The sequence below is a fragment of the Odocoileus virginianus genome, chromosome 5, assembly GCF_023699985.2.
Source record: "Odocoileus virginianus isolate 20LAN1187 ecotype Illinois chromosome 5, Ovbor_1.2, whole genome shotgun sequence".
In the NCBI taxonomy this organism is placed as follows: domain Eukaryota; kingdom Metazoa; phylum Chordata; class Mammalia; order Artiodactyla; family Cervidae; genus Odocoileus; species Odocoileus virginianus.
Genome location: NC_069678.1, coordinates 44,932,458 through 44,952,442, shown reverse-complemented (window position 1 = coordinate 44,952,442; position 19,985 = coordinate 44,932,458). Strand labels below are relative to the sequence as shown.

The window sequence follows — 19,985 nt, the reverse complement described above, 5'->3', positions numbered from 1 at the left end:
ACACTACTTAAAATTAAATAAACAAACCAGAACAACTAAAGAAAAAGGGCAAGATTGCATCTTGTATTTTTTTCTTTTGTCAAAACTGTACTTTTTAAAAAAAGGATATCTATATCCTCATTTCTCAGTCCCCTCATTTCTCTCCCTCTTGTATATCGGTTTGGCAAGGGTGACCAGCAGTACCAGTTAACCTTTGAAAAATGGCCTGGGAAACTTTCCAAGGTGCCTAGCCATAGATAATTTCATGGATTCCCTCTAACTGGTATAAACGACAGGTTAAACCCAGGCCCACTGGGTAATGTTTAACTGCTTTTGGGCATATTTTGACCAATATATAACAATCCTTTCAGGATTTGGACTTGGTGTTCATGGATATACTATTTCTTCTATATAAATATTCCTGATTCATGTTAATGCAAGTCAACCCAGAGAAGCAAAATCAGTATCAGAAAAAATGCATAATGATTAACTACTGTTGCTGGTGATCATCCAACATTGACTTTTTCACTCTTAGATGAATGAGAGGTTTAGGTGGGCTAAGAAAAGCAGGCAGCATGACTATGAGTTCCTTTACTGGAGCTGCAGGTAAGTTCCTTTGAGTAGAGCACCATCTCTGATCTCGTAAGAGTATCAGTTTACAGCTTTGTAAAAATGAATCTTAATAATACTAGCTGAGCTCTGAAGTGATTTAGTGGGATAATAATGAAAATTATGGGAAGCAAATATCAAGTAATAGAAAAACATTTAAGGATAATTTTCTCTTATTTAATGGTTATGAGTTCCAAGTCTTTTCTCTCTTTTCTGACTGATCTTTTCCTTCTCTGCACCCTCCTTTGAATGTCAAGTGCAGTTCCAGTGAGACTAGCTGGAGCTTTTGTGTTGGGGATACCTGCTCATGTTCTGTAATGCTCATAGTCTGCAACCTATAACATGCTCCTGAGAGATGTAATTCACTATCACAAAACTTGTCAGAGTGTACATATTCAATAGAGCAAGTAACATAGACACAAGTGTATACATATTATAGTCCATGTATCAATAACTCTAGAAAAATACTTGAGACTGGTAACAATATATTTGAAATCATCCAGATTCTTGGACGTGCTCCTCTCTGAAGTGTTCATTGACTCATTCATTTAATAATTATATATCAAGCTGCTATGTGTATACTCTGCTTTTCAGTTACAGGGATTAAGGATATAGCAGCAAAGGAGAGAAGAAAGGTCCAAACTCTTAGCTGGGAAATGTACACATAATTAAGTAAACAAATCATACAACAACTTTTTTTAAAAAGTCTTGAGTGCTACAAGGATGGTAAAATAGGGTTATACGGGACCCTATGAAAAGGCATACTTTTTAGATTGGGTGGTCAAGGAAGGCTTGACCTTCCTTGAGACCTAAATGGTAAGAAAACAGAAAGCATCAGATGAGAAATTTCCATTTGCTGCCACCACCACATCTATCCACCTCGTGAACTCTGCCCTCCTCCCTGGTGCTATTGATGAGCTCCCCCTGTTTGTATCCCTCACGTGTCAAAGATGATCCGATCCTCCTTCCTGCTCAAGGGAATCGCACAGCAGTTATGTTTTTGCTCTACTGAAAAATCAAATTTTCACTTTCTAATGGTTCATTCCCAGTGATACATAAGCACAATGTGATTTTTTTCTATCTTAAAAAAATACTCTGTCTCAACATCCCTCTCCAGTTACCAATTATCCATTACCATTTATTGGAGATTTCTTACAGTCTGTCCTCTTTGTCTTTGCCACTCCACTTTCAGAGTCACTCCAATCACGTTTTCACCCTCAGCACTCATTGAAACAGCTCTTATCAAGTTCACTGATAATCACTATGTTGATAAAACCTGACCTATTAGTAGCAGTTGACAGAGTTGATCACGCTGCTTCTTGAAACACCCGTATTGTTGTTGAATACTGAATTCGCTCTGTCGTGTCTGACTCTTTGTGACCCCTTGGACTTATTCATGGCATTCTCCAGGCCAGAATACTGGAGTGGGTAGCTTTTCCCTTCTCCAGGGATGTTCCCAACCCAGGGATCGAACCCAGGCCTCCCACATTGCAGGTGGATTCTTTACCAGCTGAACCACAAGGAAAGCCCTAGAATACTGAAATGGGTAGTCTATCCCTCCTCCAGCAAATCTTCCCAACCCAGGAATTGAAGCAGGGTCTCCTGCATTGCAGGTGGATTCTTTCCCAACTCAGCTATGAGGAAAGCCCTTGAAACACCTGCTTCGCTTGATAAACAGGCTCCCACATTAGCCAGGATTCCCGCCCATCTCACTGTCTGCTTCTTCCTACATCCTCTGATAGTTCCCCTCCTCGTAGATTGTGTGGTTCTCCCCGTTTATCTCAGTTCTCATGCCTTTCTTCTTCTCCATCTATATTCATCATATAGGTAATTTCATGAATTTAAATCCTATCTCTATATTAGTGATTCTGGAATTTATTTCTTCAGCCTGGAGGCTCACACTCACATCTAAATTGTTGTCAGATACATCCAACTGCAAGTCTAATAACATTTCAACTAAACGTGTCCAAAAAATCCCCATGTCCTTAGAAAATGACTTGTCCTTTTCACCAAAAGGGTAAATATGGGGAAAAAAGCAGTTTTAAAATGAAAAACATTCAGTTTTTTGGCTGTTGTCTCCAGGGTCCTTGGTCATGTTGAGTAAAAGTTTGAGAAACTGTCTGACCAGAATTAAAGAGCTGGTAGAATATTTCTGATTTGCACAGCACTACAATCATCAGAGATACAATTTTTGCTCTTCCACTGGTCATCTATCAGTGTGATCTTTGGAATCTAGTAAAAAACAAACATGAGCCATGAACTTCCACATGTTCAAGCTGGTTTTAGAAAAGGCAGAGGAACCAGAGATCAAATTGGCAGCATCCACTGGATCATTGAAAAAGCAAGAGAGTTCCAGAAAAACATCTATTTCTGCTTTATTGACTACGCCAAAGCCTTCGACTGTGTGGATCACAATAAACTGTGGAAAATTCTGAAAGAGATGGGAATACCAGACCACCTGACCTGCCTCTTGAGAAACCTGTATGCAGATCAGGAAGCAACAGTTAGAACTGGACATGGAACAACAGGCTGGTTCCAAATAGGAAAAGGAGTACGTCAAGGCTGTATATTGTCACCCTGCTTATTTAACTTATATGCAGAGTACAGCATGAGAAATGCTGAGATGAAGGAAGCACAAGCTGGAATCAAGATTGCCGGGAGAAATATCAATAACCTCAGATATGCAGACGACACCACCCTTATGGCAGAGAGTGAAGAAGAACTAAAGAGCCTCTTGATGAAAGTGAAGGAGGAGAGTGAAAAAGTTGGCTTAAAGCTCAACATTCAGAAAACTAAGATCATGGCATCTGGTCCTATCACTTCATGGCAAATAGATGGGGAAACAGTGGAAACAGTGTCAGACTTCATTTTTCTGGGCTCCAAAATCACTGCAGATGGTGATTGCAGCCATGAAATTAAAAGACACTTACTCCTTAGAAGGAAAGTTATAACCAAGCTAAACAGCATATTAAGAAGCAGAGACATTACTTTGCCAACAAAGGCCCGTCTAGTCAAGGCTATGGATTTTCCAGTAGTCATGTATGCATGTGAGAGTTGGACTGTGAAGAAAGCTGAGCACCAAAGAATTGATGCTTTTGAACTGTGGTGTTGGAGAAGACTCTTGCGAGTCCCTTGGACTGCAAGGAGATCCGACCAGTCCATCCTAAAGGAAATCAGTACTGAATATTCATTGGAAGGACTGATGCTGAAGCTGAAACTCCAATACTACGGCCATCTGATGTGAAGAACTGACTCATTTGAAAAGACCCTAATGCTGGGAAAGATTGAGGGTGGGAGGAGAAGGGGACGACAGAGGATGAGATGGCTAGATGGCATCACTGACTCAATGGGCATGAGTTTGGGTAAACTCCAGGAGTTGATGTTGATCAGGGAGGCCTGGCATGCTGCGATTCATGGGGTTGCAAAGAGTCAGACACGACTGAGCAACTAAACTGACCGACTGAAAGAACAGAAGTTTTTGTTTGTTTGTTTGTTTTTGGTGTGTTTATATTACATTTTTGAAATAGCCTGTGTTGTTTGGGAAAGATAATATATGATAAATAGTTACTTATTCTGTTTATGTTCCAGTAAGCATTTATATTATTTAAAAAGTATAATATCACTAAAGAAGTATTTGTTAAATCCAAATGATCATTAATAATGATATGGATATTTGCAAATCAAATACTCCTGTGATGTATCTGGTATTGAAAAGTTATAGTCTTTAAGAATGTGAACTTTAAGACAAATAGTATTACAAACAGAACAAATGGGAGTACATATTTCAGATATTTTCCAAGCATGATTTGTTGTGAATAAGCTTTTGCCCTAAATAATTATATCAAGGGCCACAGTCTTATACTACTTGAAGGACTGTGAAATTTACTGCTGTAATTCAGTTTAACTAAAATATTTCCTGAAATAATCCAGCAGAGACAAAAATTATCTGATATGCCAAATTTAGATATTCTCTTGGTTCATTATAAACATTAAATTGCTTTTTATTGGTTAGATTGATTTTGACTATGATATTCAATTTGAAAATGTCAGGGGAAAATTCAGAGAACCAAACTTGTAAGGCATACATCCCATATAATCCTAATTAGAGAATTGTTTTGTATCTTATTTCTATTTAGTACAAAACAAAGAACATTAACAGTTTCTTGCATGAAAAATTTAAGGTAAATAAAGAAATGAGAAATTTCTACATAGATGAGCTTATTCTTTTTAATTATATTTTAAAGGGAAGAGCCAATTAAAGTGCTTTGAGCTTAGAGAAAACAAAACATTTGGATACCACACTTGTGTGTGTGTTTTAAATGCTTCAAGCTCCCCATTTATGAACCCAGAACAAACACAATTTAAGTCATTGGGGAAAAATGCTTAAAGCAGCTATTTTAAGTTGCATACAATTTTAGTAAGTCAACATTTTATATATTAAGGGAATGTAGCTTATAGAGACATGTGGGACTAAGGAGGTAAAATGGGGGATAAGGAAATATGGAGATAGAAAAGTTTGTGACCATTGATTGGCATATGTATTACTCCCATCATCCTTGATAGTGGGTTCATAATTTATTATTTAAAAAGTCTTGGCTGCGTAGCTAAATGGTGAATCACCTGCTAAGCCATGTACACTGTCTCCTTGGTTGGGTTTCTGGTGGAATCCTGATCGTGTTTGTTTTCTCCAGGCAAGATCTTCTTCAACCCTCTTTCTGCTCCGCGTCGATATGTGACTGATTCTAAACTCTCTTAGAATGATTTCTGCAACTCCCAGCTAGGAACGCGGGTTCTCCACTTTTTCTCAAGACAAATATCTTCCTCTGTGCTCTTTAATGACTTTTCTCTGGTGCCCTCCTGGCAGCCCTCTTGATACCGCTTCTGGTCACCGCTTCCTGTCTTAAGAGGGAAGCTGGGAATTTTGATTTGTAAAAGGGTGCTTTTCACTGAAGATAGGGTTCCTTTGTGTCTTTCCTATACAATATTATCTAATCTCTGGAAATGAAATCTGCATGCTAAATGAGGACAGGTGAGTTGAATGATTTGCTTTTTCTCCTGTCTGGATCATCAGTTTTTTCCTCACTGACTGGCAAATTTGCAGATTTCCAGAGAGCTGACACTTTAGGGAAGAAGTGACTCCCAAGTAATGACTGGCTAGATGCCTGTAGTGGGCCAAATATGACAACATATGTTGGAAATACATAATATAAGAGAAGAACATTCTTTCTATTGAATCGCCATTGCCTCTCCCAATATCCTGGCCCACTTCTGCTTAAAGCTCTAATTTGGAAATGGTGTCATTGTTCCCTTTTGGTTCAGAGAGCTATAGTCAAACATCATGAAAAATTATTGGGAAATAAAAATGTCTTTAACTGAGAGGGCTAATTAGCAGGGACCCGAGATTTCAAATCTCTGCCAGGAAGTGGCTTCAGACATTTGGAGCCTGAAGATAGAAAATCCTAACCTCTGGTGTTGCTTCAGCTTCTAGCAAGGAGGGAGGGAGTTCCCATAAAATGAAGCTAAGGTCACTGCAAAGTACAAAGGGTTAAGCTGACATGACCAGAAGTGGCCAGCGTGCACTGCCGGTCCCATCTCAGAAATGGAGTAATGAGTAAGTCCTGCCCAAGTCTCTTCTCTCTTTGTGACTCTCCGTGCTTAACTGTACATTTTTCTTCCTCTTCTTATTTTCCATTTTCCTTGTGTCAGTGAAGTGCTGACACACTCGTGTCAGTCAAAGTGCTGGGGCTGAGATTCCCGCTGGAAAAAAAACAAAAATGAAAACAGTGCCTAGCGCTTATGAGGGTTTGCTCACACCGCACACTGGAGCTGGTGACATTATGGAGCTTGTTAACTTCAAATCTTCTTCGTTTTACAATTTTTTTGTGTGTGATACATTTTACAGAAACCCACCCCAGGGAGAGAAGGGCCAGTTGCCTCTTTATTACGCTGTGGAAGAGCCACATTAGCGTTCCAGTCTATATATTATGGAATTAAGTGGATACCCTTGGGGTTAATTCCTTGTTGTAATTGTAATGAAAAGAAACAATTTCTAACCCTCCATTTAAGATCTATAACTATTAAAATCCACTAGTCTTAGTGACTCCTGGGGCCAGTGGAGTGCTTCAGTGTGTATGAAAAAGGGCACTCCTACAGTGTCCAATATCAGTAATTTAAAAAATAACAACCTCCATGTGGGAAAACTAACAAATGAGCTTTCCATTTAGCCCCTCCCTGCTATTTACCCATGGTGTGTTACATTCATCAACTATGTGAAATTATATGCATATTAAAATTATGGGCCTGGGTTCTAGGATTTGGTTGGAGAAGAAGTGGGGAAGTGTATAGTGTGATGCTTTTCAGGGTGAAATTTAGAGGGAATTATCATCAAATTGAAAGACTTGGGAAAAAGGAGCATAGTTGAGGCAACCAGCACCTTTGCTTGCTCCCTTGCTACCTCCAATGCCTTATCTGCTTATCTTAGAATAGTTACAAGTGGATACATGTTTGCTTTGTCATATTTAGCCTACTATAATTCAATTTTTTGTAAGAGGTAAAAATTGTGCATTTTACATGTGACATCTGATTTAATTTCTTTATTAGAGTTATTATATCCATTAAGACTGAATTTACTAGTGTATTGTCATCTGATACAGCATAAATACTGGTTGGTATATGCACAGGGGATAATGACAATTAAAATGAAAGAAAGGAATATGTCAGTTCATAATAGAGTTAGTATATGAAAAAGAGTAAGACTTTGTGAGGCTTCGAAGATTTCTGTTAGTTCTTTCTAATGAATGAATGTGTTCAGTTGTGGTTGAAAACAGTCATAACTCTTTTTATTTCTCTCTTTTCATTCATAATATAAACTACTTCAGAAAAGAGGAGAAACAGTTGCATATTTGACAGAAAAAGAGCAAACTAAGAAATAATTGTGTTAAAAAAAATTCATTCTGTTGCCTCAAGAAATGTAATGAAAGTACTATTTAGGGAAATTTTTTTTTTTTTGATAATGCATTGCATTGTATGTCACAACTTAATGGGGAAAAGTTTTGGGTGAATAGTCCCTGTTAATTCACGCAGGTTTGCTCCGGTTGACTCAATGTATGCGTGTGAGAGAGGTGTCTCAGAATGCTCATACAAAGTCATTACTCCTCTGCTCTTCCCATGCCATTTGCAAATCTCGCCACTCCCAAGTTTGTCTCCTATGTAGTCATTTCAGAATACCAGCAGAGGGCTGGTAATGGCCCATCATGTTTAGGTCACTGGCTTGTATCCGAAAGAGGCAGGTGGTCTGAGTGAAATTAACAGGCCTGTCTCAATTCAGTTCCTGTCTTTCCTCAGTCTGCTCAATCAAAACACTTCACCAGTCTCCTGACTGAGACTCCCACTTGCTCCTAACTGGCCACTTTGGGGAGAGGCTTTTGAGATGCTCAAACATGAATATGGTAATAGTAGGGAGACCTGCTTTACACTGAAGTCTACCTGAGAGTATCTAATTCGAATATGGTCAATTATTTTTTTATTTTTAACTTTTTATTTTGAAACAATTTTAGACTTACACAATTAAAAAAAAACAAATTCAGCTTCCCCTTTCATTTAAACTTATTTAAGTATAGCACAGTGATCAAAACCAAAAAGTTATAAGTGCTACAATACTGTTAAATGAATTGTGCTAAAGCACTTCTGAGGTGTCCAACTCTTTGTGACCCCATGAACTGAAGTCCACCAGGCTTGTCTGTCCATGGGATTCTCTGGGCGAGAATACTGGAGTGGGTTGTCATTTCCTACTCCAGGGGTACTTCCCAACCCAGGTATCTAACCTGCATCTCTTATGTCTCCTGCATTGGCAGGCAGGTTCTTTACCACTAGCATCACCAGGGAAGCCTATTGTAGTTTATTTAAATTTCTTCCAGAGTACTGGTCAGTTATTTCTTAAAGTGTTTCTTGAATTTGGTTTACATGCCATTTTTTCACCATTAGGTTAAGGTTATTCATTTTTGACAAGAAATGATCTGTGTGTCATAAGTACAGTACACGATGAAGCTAAGTCTTATTACTGGTGATGTTGACCACTATCATTTGGCTACAGTGGTGTCTTCTGGGTTTATCTACTGGAAATTTACCACTTTTTCTGATATGGTAATTTTAACATTCAGTAATTTAAGGTCTTTGCATGGAGGTATGCATTTGTGTGTGTTTCAAGGAGAAAAAAAGGAAGAGTCACCTTTCTCTCTATTTGTATTTAAATTTGTTGATATTCAGTCACTATGCTATGTTTGAATCTGCGGCCACATGAACTGTAGCGTGCCAGACTTCCCTGTATCTCCCAGAGTTTGCTCAAACTCATGTCCATTGAGTTGAGGATGCCATCCAACCATCTCATCCTCTGTTGTTTCCTTCTCCTCTTGCTCTCAGTCTTTCCCAGCATCAGAATCTTTTCCAATGAGTCAGTTCTTCACATCAGGTGGCCAAAGTATTGGAGCTTCAGCATCAGCATCAGTCCTTCTGATGAATATTCAAGACTGGTTTCTTTTAGGGTTGACTGGTTGGATCTCCTTGCAGTCCAAGAGACTCTCAAGCATCTTCCCTAGCACAACAGTTTGAAAGCATCAATTCTTTGGTGCTCAGCCTTCTTTATGGTGCAAATTTCACATCTGTACATGACTACTGGAAAAACCATAGCTTTGACTGTGTAGATCTTCACTGGCAAGATAATGTCTCTGCTTTTTAATACACTATCTAAGTTTGTCATAGCTCTCCTTCCAAGGAACAAGTGTTTTTTAATTTCAAGGCTGTAGTCACCATCCGCAGTGAATTTAGAGCCCCAGAAAATAATATCTGCCACTGCTTCCAATTTTCCCCATCTATTTGCCATGAAGTGATGGGACTGGAGGCCATGATCTTAGGTTTCTAAATGTTGTGTTTTAAGCCAGCTTTTTCACTCTCCTCTTTTGCTTCCATCAAGATGCACTTTAGTTCCTCTTCACTTTCTGCCATTAGAATGGTATCGTCTGCCTATCTGAGGTTGTTTGTATTTCTCCAAGCAATCTTGATTCCAGCTTGTGAGTCATACAGCCCTGTATTTCACATGATGTACTCTGCATAGAAGTTAAATAAGTAGGGTGTCAGTATACAGACTTGACATACTCCTTTCCAAATTTGGAATCAGTCCATTGTTTCATGTCCAGTTCTAACTGCTGCTTCTTGGCTTGCTTGGTCTGGTATTCACATCTCTTTAAGAGTTTTCCACAGTTTGTTGCGATATACACAGTCAAAGATGTTAGCATAGTCAATGAAGCAGAAGTAGATTTTTAAAAAAATTCTCTTGCTTTTTCTATGATCCAATGGATGTTGGCAATTTGATCTCTTGTTCCCCTATCTTTTCTAAATCCAGAATGTACACCTGGTTCTTGGTTCATGTACTGTTGAAGCCTACCTTGAAAGATTTTAAGCATTGACCTTTTAGTATGTGAAATGAGCACAACTGTATGGTATTTTGAACATTCTTTGTCATTGCCTCTTTTAGGGATTGGAATGGAAACTAACCTTTCCCAGTCCTTTTGCCGCTGCTGACTTTTCCAAATTTGCTGGCTAATTGAGGGCAGCACTTTAACAGCATTTAGGATTTTAAATAGCTCAACTGTATTTAAATAAACTGAACTTTTTTTTTTACAATATGCATTTTGCAATCCAGCTAGTATTGCTGAAGATCAAATACTTGGTGTTAAGACCCTACAACAAGAACTGTAATAGTGGAGGAATGCAATGAGGCTGTTGCTTGGAGGCAAGAAATCTGTAAACTTGGTCAGTGGCAGATGTTGGCATTAATCCTGGACCAGGCAAACAAGTGAAATTTAAAGTATGATTTGAATTATATTTGAGATCACTTTTTTATTTCACTAATTTGTGTAATTAAAAAAAACATTTAGTTGTGTATATCTATCCCACTGTACTGTGACCACCAGGAAACTGGGGATTGTAAGCCCATATGACCTGTATCTTTAATTGCATCTGCAAATTTCCTTTAACCATGTAACATAACACATTCACAAACTCCAAAGAATAAGGTGTAGACATCTTGGAGGTCTACTATATTTTCTAAAGGACCGAAGGAGACTAACGTTGTTAATAGGAGACTAACAATGTGAGTAATGGAAATAAGGGCAGGAGACAGTGATCTTTCTTTACTATATCTGAGGGCTGTTACATGCTAGGCACTTGTGCTTGGCACTTTTTATATTATAAATAAGCTTGGTTTCATTCTATTTTTCAGATGTAGAAACTAAGGATCTAAGGGTTTATGAAAGTTAGACAACAAATAGATGACAGAATTAGAATTTCATTCTTAGATTTTCAGACCTAACTTCTCTCCACTTTTAAAAATTTTGTTGTAACACCTATGTCAAAGAGAAAAAATAGAATGGCAACATTCCCTCCAGTCCAGTCTGTCCCCTTTCTTCTTTTCTATTGCCTATCATCTATCTCTTTTATCTTATCTGCTTTCTCATTAGATAAAAGTCTTTGAAGACTTGGAATGGCAAATCTGGACCAAAATGTAAAATATCCATAAAAAGACCAAATAGACTATAAATTGAGAAAGTAAAGATAAATCAAATACACTTATAAATATCTTAAAATTAAAAAAAATAAGTGTGATAGAAACACTGATTTTCCCTTCTCATCGTTGTAAAATTTTCAGCAGTCATGTTTGCCACTTTAAATTATATAGATTGCCTTGGAACTGAAATAGATTTGCAACTAAGTTAGTATAGGAGGCTAATTATGAAACTCATATTATTGCAATTGAGTGTTGCTGAGCCAAGTGTGGGAAAAAATTCTGAGATCATAAATTCAGAGAAAGTTATAAACACATTAAAAACATGTATCAAGTTGTTATGGAAACTTGTACAAACATTCCCCCTAAAAGTTACAACCATATGATCATGTAATTATTACAACTAAGGTTATATTTATGAGGATCTGCCAAGATCTTCCTTTTAGACTAGAGCACTGAGACATTTAAAACTTCCCCCCTAGTCCTTCCTATTTTTGTTGGGCTGTGGAATTCGTGGCACTATTGAAATCTTCAGTCAGTCAGTCAGTCAGTCAGTCAGTCAGTCAGTTCAATCGCTCAGTCATGTCCAGCTCTTTGAGACCCATGGACTGTGACATGCCGGGCTTCCCTGTCCATCACCAACTCCAGAAGCTTGTTCAAACTCATGTCCATTGAGTCAGTGATGCCATCTAACCAACTCATCCTCAGTCATCCCTTTCTCTTCCTGCCTTCAATATTTCCCAGCTTCAGGGTCTTTGCAAATGAGTCAGTTCTTCACATCAGGTTGCCAAAGTATTGGAGTTTCAGCTTCAGCATCAGTCCTTCCGATGAACATTCAGGACTGATCTCCTTTAGGATGGACTGGTTGGATCTCCTTGCAGTCCAAGGGACTCTCAAGAGTCTTCTCCAACACCACAGCTCAAAAGCATCAATTCTTCAGTGCTCAGCTTTTTTATAGTCCAACTCTCACATCCATACATGACTACTGGAAAAACCACATGACTACTGGATTTGACTAGAATCCACCTGCAATGCAGGAGACCCCAGTTTGATTCCTGGGTCGTGAAGATCTGCTGGAGAAGGGATAAGCTGCCCACTCCAGTATTCTTGGGCTGGTGGCTCAGCTGGTAAAGAATCCACCTGCAATGCAGGAAACCTGGGTTCAATCTCTGGGTTGGGTAGATCTCCTGGAGAAGGGAAAGGCTACCTACTCCAGTATTCTGACCTAGAGAATTCCAAGAACAGTCCACAGGGTCGCAAGGAGTCAGACATGACTGAGAAGCTTTCACTTTCACTTGACTAGATGGACCTTTTTTAGCAAAATAATGTCTCAGCTTTTAAATATGCTGTCTAGGTTGGTCATAGCTTTTCTTCCAAGGAACAAATATCCTTTAATTTCATGGCTGCAGTCACCATCTGCAGTGATTTTGGAGCCCAAGAAAGTAAAGTCTGTCACTGTTTCCATTGTTTCCCCATCTATATGTCATGAAGTGATGGGACCAGATGCCATGATCTTAGTTTTCTGAATGTTGAGTTTTAAACCAGCTTTTTCACTCTCCTTCCTCTTTCACTTTTATCAGGAGACTCTTGACATCTTCAGGGGCCAACAATCAGTGAAATCCATCCAACCACTGAACTGAACAAAGATCCTTCTGAGAGTGACTAACAGATTATGTGTCAGATCATTCCTGTCTCTGATAATTCTGCCAGGCCCACTATATAGGAGACTTTAGGTATCTAAAGGCTGCCATTCACTCATGGTCCCTTTATTCAGGACAATATTTTTGACGTATACTTCAGACATGGGAAATTTTCTCCAAATACAAAGTTCTATTGCAGTTTTTATAACTGCTTCTTATTCCCTAGTGGTGTTTCTTTTCTTTTCTTTTTTTTTTTTAAAAAACTTCAGATCTACTTAAATGAAAATTTTGATAAATGTACCTTTAAATACTGTGTATATTCCAGATTGGTTCTCCCTCCCTTTTGAGTGTACACATCTGATATGGAAGGATATTGTTGCTTCTGGAATTTGTGAAGTTGAGCCTAATTTAGGATTCCTTGAGCCTGGCCAAGAAATCCAGGAGAATAGGAAGACTCATTTAGAGCTTGTGACTTGTGATCATCTTCAACAGATGTCTGTATCATGGGAATAACACATGTTAACCCAGACAGAATAACTCCTTCCAGTCATCCTGAGAGGAATTACTCTTCTTAATAGTCATCCACTTTTCTCAGAAACGCTATTAAGTTACTATATATGGATTTACAGACAATTCAAGAAAATAAGATGCTCAGAAATGAATATTATTGGCTAAATATGCACTGAGAAGTTTGGGACTTTCAGTTAGCGTTATAATTTCTGCAAGAGTTTCCAAAACTTCTGGATTTGTTTCTGAGCACAGCTTGTTTGACCTTAAAATTGGCATCTTCATTTAATGAAACCGAGTGGTTGATGAATATGTTTTCTAAATTGACTAGACAATCTAGCTAAACAACATATCCACTGTACATTCAGATACTTTTCAACACACACACACACACACACACACATATATATAAATTGGGAGAGCCAAATTCTTTCCTATGCATAGGTCTCTGTGTTAGGTTTCTCTGGAAAAAGAGAACCAATAAAATGGATAGATAGACAGACAACTTTATCTGTGTGCTTAGTTTATTTATTTAATTTATTATAAGAAATTGGCAGTAAAATATGAACACTGAAATCACTGAAGTTCTTTTAATAGATGGAAATTTTGGACTGTTAGCTCAACTTTCTAGAACTAAATCTCTACTACCATGACAGAAAACAAGGAAATGCTTTTCAAAAAATTGATGATAAAGGTATCTTAAGGGGACACAGGAGCTCCCAATGGTCAAAGGTAGAACACTGTGAGCAACCAAAAAACCCTTTTTGAGGTAACAAAGAAAATAAATAAAATAGGATCCAGATCTTACCATCTTCCTGCTTTACCATCATCAGCAGACTGGACCTCACTCACCCTCTAGTTCAGCAGATCTCATCATTGTTGCAAGGAGTCTGTGGCAGATCTAGGCTCCACACTCTTAAATGACATGATTCAATAGAACAAGGAAAGAGGCAGCAGTAAAACAAAAAATATAAATAAATTTTTCAAATAAAAAAGCAGCATTGTATTATAATCAAAGGAAAATATAAATATCCATGAGTCCATATTAATATAAGTGAATTACTGAAAAATAAATAACTAGGGGAGAAGGTACAAATCTTCCATTCAGAAGAATGCAAATAATTTATGTAGATACACTACTGTCAAAAAAGTGGAACATTAACTCCCCACTTCACACAAGTGTGGGCTATTCATTGTAACTTCCTCCCAAAGATACAGTGTAGAAAGAGGGTAAAAAAGTAGCTTTACAGTGTGAAAGGTTACAAACACTACCTCAGTCAGGTGATCAAGGTTGAGTGATAAATCATGTTGATAGTATATATCCTTGATATCACGTGGTGAAAGTGGCACTTTACTTCTGTGTCTTCCTCCCCAAAACCCATAATCCCAGTCTAGTCATGAGAAAAACATCTGACAAATTCTTACTGGAGGCATTTCACACAATGCCTGATCACTACCCCTCAAAACTGTCCAAGTGAGAGGGAAAATGAGAAACCGTCACAGCCAGCAGGAGCTGAAAGAGATATCACAGTTAAATGCATTGTGGCAGCCCAGATGGGCTCCTGGAACAGAAAAAGAACATTAGGCAAAAACTAAGGAAATCTGAAAATAGTACAGACTTTAGTTAATAATGTGTGTCAATACCAGCTGAACCACCAGGGAAGAAAATATAAATCATTATTATCATATTACTATAAGATGTAATAATAGGAGAAACTGGGTGTGAGGTATATGAGAACTCTCTGTAATAACTTCATAGTTTTTCTGTAAATCTAAAACTGTTTTAAAATATTTAATCTCTGCTGCTGCTGCTAAGTCACTTCAGTCGTGTCCAACTCTGTGCGACCCCATAGACGGCAGCCCACCAGGCTCCCCCGTCCCTGGGAATCTCCAGGCAAGAACACTGGAGTGGGTTGCCCTTTCCTTCTCCAATGCGGGAAAGTGAAAAGTGAAAGTGAGTCTCTCAGTTGTGTCCGACTCTTAGCGACCTCAAGGACTGCAGCCTACCAGGCTCCTCTGTCCATGGGATTTGCCTACCACCCTTCAAATTTGTCTGAAGCTTACTTTGTTCACAACTCTGGCTCCATCTTACCTAAGCCAGCTTGCTTTCTATCACAGATTCATGCTCACACATACACATATATATTGACTATGATTTCAGAGTCATTAGCCCTCATCACCATATTTCTCATTCTCCTGCCTCTCTTGAAGTTTGGCATAATGCTATCACTTGCCCTGTCCAATAAAATGTAAAATGCATCACATTCAGGCACAAGGTGTAATAGCTATTGCTGAATTCACTACATTCCCTCGTCACGTGGGTTGTAGAAACAAAGATAGAGAGACAGAGATAGAATTTCTATAACTTGGGTCTCTGAGTGGCTACAATGAACAGAACTCCCTACCACCCTGCACTGGAGAGAAGTAAACTTGGATATATTTAACCAAGGAGAACTTGAGAGTGTTTGTTATCACAGCATAGCTTGACCATCCTAGCAGATACACATATGTGCACATTATTTACCACTTGATAACACAGTGACTCTCCAAAAGTCCCAGCAGAAAGTCCATTCCTTATAATCTGCAAACATACTGCATCAGTGTGCTACAGACCTGGACCTAATACAATATTGTAAATCAACTATACTTCAAAGAGTGGAAGGAAGGAAGGAAGGAACAAAGGGGAGAATAAGAGACAGAGAGAAAGAGGGGGGGAGAAAGGAAGGAAGACGTAGAGAGGGAGAGAAAAGAAGGAAGAAGGAGAAAAAAAATCTTTTGGAGAAGATGAATATATTCATTGCACAAATTTTGGTGGTGGTTTCACTGATACACAATTATCTCCAAACACATCAAATTGTACAGATTGCTGTGCTATCTACTCATTCGTGTCCGACTCTTTGTGACCCCGTGGACTGCAGCCTGCCAGGCTCCCCCGTCCATAGGATTCTCCAGGCAAGAGTACTGGAGTAGTTTGCCATTTCCTCCTTCAGGGGATCTTCCTGACCCAGGGATCAAACCCACATCTCTGCATTAGCGGGCAGATTCTTTACCACTAGCTCCACCTGTGGAAGCAGCTTTTTGTATTGTAAACCATAAAGTAGTTCATAACAAAATGAGTTAATTTAGTGGAACAAAAGAATTCTTCCAAATACAACTGATAACTGGTATACAAAAGTTTTCATGTTGCAAACTTCTTAGAGAGTTACAAGCTTCTAGAGGAAAAGATCAGTGTCTCTTTCTCCAGTTTATCTCCCATATCTGGTGTATACCACACACTTCATGTGGAATTTTGTCACCAAATAGTTTTAGGGTTAGATTTCCTGGTTCCCCTGGTGGCTCAGATGGTAAAGAATCTGCCTGCAATGCAGGAGACCCAGATTCAGTCCCTGGGTCGGGAAAATTCTGTGGACTAGGGAATGGCAACACAGTTCAGTGTTGTTGCCTAGAAAATTCAATGGACAGAGAAGCCTGGCAAGCTACAGTCCATGGGGTCACAAAGGACTGGGCACAACTTAGTGACTAACACTTTCATTTTCACTTTAATCAATACATTTGAAAATATTTTTAAAAAGTAAAAAGAAGGTTAATTCCTTATGGGAAGCATATGTACTACAATGCGTTTATTTTAGGGGAGTATAACAAGAATATTAGGCAGAATTAGAACAGGAACTGGAATGAGTCTTTTACATCATTGGCTTACTGCCAATTTAGAATTTTAAACTTTTTTAATAATTCTCTTCCATTGTAACTATGGAGATTTATCTTCAATTATGAATAGGGAAATCATTCCTAATGTAATTGGTACTGGTTTGGGGGGTAGTTTTAGGGTTAAATTCCCTGCGTCTGGAGATAATTTGAGAGCTTGCTTTCTTTTCAAACTGCTCTTAACATTGGTTCTTTTTTCCTTAATGAGAAAGGACAAGTAGAGTGGCTAATATTTTTTCAAGAGAAAATAAATGTTTCACAAAAAGAAAAAAACTTGAAAACACATTCTGTAATAAAGCATTGGGAAGATTCTTTTTTTTATGACATAATTTTAAGAGGAAAACAATCTTTTATGATCCTTATAAATAGGTTGGTTAGATATTCCTTCCACACTGATGTACATTAAAAAACATAAAAAGCATTGTAGAGAAATAGACTAATGATCCTCTTGAGAAGGTATAAAACTACCATAATGCACTTGATAGTGTGATACTCTGGGGTATCAAGAAAGGATAATTCCTTCATTTCCCCTCTCAGCTCAGTTTATGCAGGAAACATTAGAATTTTAAAACTTCAAGGCCCTTAACCAGATGCCAGTCATGGCCATGTGTTTCCACCTTCAATGACATTCTCTAGCACCAAGTTCCAAAATCAAAATTTGTTTTATTTAAAATATATTTGCCAATTTAGAGGCATCAACATGCTTCTTTTTATTCACTAAGCACACAGACATCACTGGGCCTGAGAGTTTAACCATCATCATGGAAACTGCACTGTCATAAATAGAATTTAGGTTCTGCCATGTACTTTTCAAAAAGATTGTTTTACTTAAAGATTTATGTTTTTATTAAAATAGCCCATCCTAAAGGACAAATCAAAAGGAGCTTCAGCATATGATAGATTTCCCAGAAAATTATATTTTTAAAAATATATATACTTTGTATTATATGTATTACATATATAGTATTCTATAAGGCTATCCCTCTGCTTAGCTCAGTAAACTTCATATGTGATAAGTCTTACAGAGTATTTTGGTTGCCTCCCTAACAGATTCATCACCTAATATTTATTTTGAAATAATGGAAGAAACCTTGAAACTGCTTGCTTATCACACATACCAGCTCTACCATATGATCATGACTGACAATAGATAAAATTTGGAAATGCAATAGAAAATCCTGCCTAAGGAAAAAGATGGAAGACTTACAAGGGGTTGCATAAGGAACTGATATCTTTAAAAGATATGAATTGTTCATTACAGCTGTACAGAAGCATGCATAATACAAACAAATTTTAATAGGGTCATAAAGATAAGTAAATTGTGCTTTGGTAATAGGAGTGTTAGAATATGATTTTTAATGCTCTAAGTTAATCACTAATAAGAATTCTTAAGTATATGTTGATCAACAAGGGTAATAGAAGCAAAATGTTAAAAAATAAGTAGAATATTTAAAAGTTTATTTATAAATACAATTTATTTTCCTTAGTACTTTAAACTCTTTAAAATAACCAAATGGCAATTTTTTTCTCCACAAAAATCCATTAAAATCAAATGCCTAATACCTAAAAATCCCATTGAGCTCATCTCTTCTCTATACAGTCAGCTATACTTTAAATTGTTGGGGTCTTGGTGCTACAGTCGGGTTTATAATTTGCAACAACACACTTTTCCTTATTACTTACAGAAAATCATTTCCACAATGACTCACTGATGCTTCTCCCTCTAATCCTCTTTTCTGCAGCATCTAGGCACAGGATGCATAGTGTCCTCTCTTCAGATGCCATCAGAATGACAATGAGTGAGCAACATGAGCAGATAAAGTCACAGAGCCTGTGCGACTGCCTCAGAGACCACAGAGAAGATGCTGAAGGCATCCTCACAAGTGGACACAAGAGGACTTCCAGATAGCAGAGAAAGTTACAAAGCAATTGTGGTTCATCAAGAATACAGGGGTCTGTGGAGGAGGAATTATAAATGAAGAAATTCACTGGCTGTAGACTTCGGATACCTTGCCTCTGAGGTTTTCATTAAGCAAAGCACAACCTATGCGAGTCTTTGAGATTCCTGTAGAATGAGGAAGAAAATATCTTTCTATTCACTGTTTAATTTACTGATGTTACCTGAACCCTGTCAGGTATTTTAATGTCTTAAGAAAAAAAGGAGTACCTTGGACAGTCTACTGAGATGAAATTTATAGTTGGCAAAATGTAATGTTTTTAAACACTTTAAAGTTACCCTTTGAGCACTGTGATGGTTAATTTTGTTAACCTGAGTTGGCCACAGAGTGCCCAGATATTTGGTCAAACATAAATCTGCTTGTGTGACAGCTTTTGAATGAGATTAGCATCTGAGTTAGCAGACTGACTGAAGCAGATAGCCCTCCCCCATGTGGTGGGCTTCACCCGATCAATTGAAGGTATGAATAGGATAGAAACACTGACCCTGTCCTTCAGTAACAAACTTCTTCCTGCCTACAGATTTTGAACTAGAACATTGGCTTTATTCTTACCTTTGAACTCAAAATAAAACATCAGAATTTCCTGGGTCTCAAGTCTCCAGCTTTGTGACTGGAACTACCACATCGGCTCTCATGGGTCTCCAGCTTGCCAACTGCAGATCTTGGGTCTTACCAGCCTCTGTAAGGTTCTTACTTTCTGAGAGAGATAGGAGGGTAAGAAAATGCCTGTCAAATAGGTTGATCATTTAAAACTGCCACTGATTTGAAGTGCAGTGGACAACAAAAATTCTTTTTCTAGAGGAGACTACAGGTCCCAAATGGGAGAAAATTGACATTACAGAAAGAGCTAGGTTGGCTAGGACGGCTATTTCTACCCTTACAGAGGCCATCTTCTAGAAGTAGTATTTGTCAGAATAACCATCAGATATTCTCCCATGTGTTAAAATGTTTTCAGGAAAATGAAAACTGAACTATAGTAAGATGTTGAATACCCTGATTACTTTTTTCGAATATAGCAGGGTATCCTTT

The 19,985-nt window shown here is 38.0% G+C and overlaps 1 long non-coding RNA gene across 1 annotated transcript; it reads left to right on the top strand.

Annotated features, from left to right (window-relative positions):
* The first annotated feature begins 518 nt into the window (after positions 1–518).
* On the top strand, positions 519–19,546 carry LOC139035057 (uncharacterized). The gene is made up of 2 exons (XR_011487570.1): positions 519–585; positions 18,741–19,546. It is a non-coding gene; the product is annotated as an uncharacterized lncRNA (long non-coding RNA).
* Positions 19,547–19,985: the final 439 nt, after the last annotated feature.